Consider the following 2,109-nt stretch of genomic DNA (forward strand, 5'->3'; position numbering starts at 1 on the left):
ACTTCAACTGCATATAGGTTTAATTTGTAGTAGGAATATGAGCTCCTGAATCATAGGGTTGGCAGATGATTCACTATATGAGAGAGAGAGAGAGAGAGAGAGAGAGAGAGAGAGAGAGAGAGATGGCAGCTTTCTTGTGATGTGATTCATGTCATATCACATCACGTCAGCCTCCTGGAGCTTCTTTCAATATCTACTTTTTGAGTCCTCCGAGGATCGGACAGTTTATTTTTAGTCCCCTTGGGCCTATAAGGGGTAATGCTCACGGGAGTAGAACCTTAACTGTTCGTCTGACAGCTGAGGCCCGCTTCAACTATGCAAAGTTGCAAACCCCATTGAGGTATACTTTTCATAGTTATTTACAAAAAAAAAAAAAAAAAAGAAGACAAACAGTGATTTTTCATAGCAGATTTTGGTAAGGAAAGCACTTCAACAAACTGCAATCTTATTATCATAATATCTCATAAGGACACTTGTGAGGTTAAACAACAGAAGCATCTCAAGCTTCTTTATGAGCTTATTATTATTCATGTGAACGTGGACCATTTATTTGCAGCATAGATGAACACGTGTTCCATCGTCGTCATCATTATTATGGAGTGAGAGCCGAAGGAGGTACTCGTTTGCAAAAGCATTTGCAGCATTTTCCTGGAGGAGGAGGTGCACAGCAGACGCATGCTGGGCAGATGAGCCTTGAATCTACATGTTCTGCATGATTTTTTAAACAAAAACAAATTATGGGTAAGGAAACCAATATTTTTCTACTTGATCAAATTTCAGAAACACACTACTTCCAATGTGTGGATCATGCATATATCATAAGCTCCAAAATTACATGTATATATTGTTATGACAAAGTTTTCAGACGAAGCAGGTAATCTCGGGGTGGGGTCACCGACACCAAGTCCTTACGGAGCTCATCCGTGAAAGGCACCCACACACCCGGCGGAAGTCGAACCTGAGACAATGGATACATATATATGCTGCAAGTGATTAGTTAAACTTTGAAGACTATATATATCTATATGTACCTTGGGTGAGGGTACGAGCAGCATCAGCAACAGGTAGAGGAGAGGCGATGAGACAGAAAAGCAAAGCTGAAAGCAGAGTGACAGAGGCAACCCTCTTTGCTGCCATCTTGCAGAATTTGCTTAGTTGGGCTCTTTTCTTGCCTTCTACTTCTTGCTTTTCCTTGTGATTTTTGTGCAAGATGAAGCGTGTATAAATAGGCCCCAAACACAGGTTCACAAGTGAGGTAAAGATGATGCGAATTCCTCAGATTCAGCCTTGTTTGAAGATGTGAGTGTCAACATCTCGCTTGGTGGGTGTTGACCGCCGGCCGTCCATGGCAGCCACACACACTCGAGATCTGATCCATCAATTTGGGATTGGTGAAGGCGGCTGGCGTGGCCGACTATGCTTGTTCTACCATCCGCTTTTCTACTTGGAAATACTGTTTCGGACTGACCAAATCTTCTCTTTAAATCCGACTGCAAACATCGTCATCAATTATCAGATGTACTGAACTGATTTAAACCCGACCCGACCTGACGTTAATTAATAGACTTGTGGGTTCAGGTGGAGTCTAAAAAATAGTCTCGACTCAGAAACGGGTTGGTTTTCACTAAGAAAATATTTGGATCCATTATATATTCACCACAGGAAAAAAAAAAAGTTTTACTGCGCAATAATATCGCCAGTGAAAATCTTTGCTGACGCAAACTTATGCCAGAAGTAGCGCCAGTAAAGATCTTACCGGTAATACAGGCACAGTTTTACATTTGCCAGTTAAATGGGTTTATACTGTCACAAATTATGCGCTAGTAAAAAGTTTTTCCTAGCGCAGATTTAAGCCAGTGAAGATTCTCTAAGGACCGCGGACCAGTTTTCACTGGCACATATTTGCACCAGTGAAAAGTTTTTACTGGCACGATTTGCACCAGTGAAAATATTGTTGAAAATGTTTTCATTGGCGAAGATTTGCACTAGTGAAAATTCACTTCATTGGTGCAGATTTGAAAGTGTGATGTACTTTTTATAGATTTTTCTCATCTCACATCTATAATTTCTAATACTCACCCCATCTCTCTTGAAGTTTGGAATATCATA

General features: G+C 40.7%; 1 long non-coding RNA gene across 1 annotated transcript; it reads right to left on the reverse strand.

Annotated features, from left to right (window-relative positions):
- Nucleotides 1–428: 428 nt before the first annotated feature.
- On the reverse strand, nt 429–1,431 carry LOC149810077 (uncharacterized). Its single transcript, XR_016429430.1, has 2 exons — nt 1,032–1,431; nt 429–708 (listed from the first exon to the last, which is right to left on the reverse strand). It is a non-coding gene; the product is annotated as an uncharacterized LOC149810077 (long non-coding RNA).
- Nucleotides 1,432–2,109: the final 678 nt, after the last annotated feature.

This window comes from Nuphar pumila, unplaced genomic scaffold (genome assembly GCF_984573655.1).
Source record: "Nuphar pumila unplaced genomic scaffold, dmNupPumi1.hap1.1 HAP1_SCAFFOLD_558, whole genome shotgun sequence".
Lineage (NCBI taxonomy): Eukaryota > Viridiplantae > Streptophyta > Magnoliopsida > Nymphaeales > Nymphaeaceae > Nuphar > Nuphar pumila.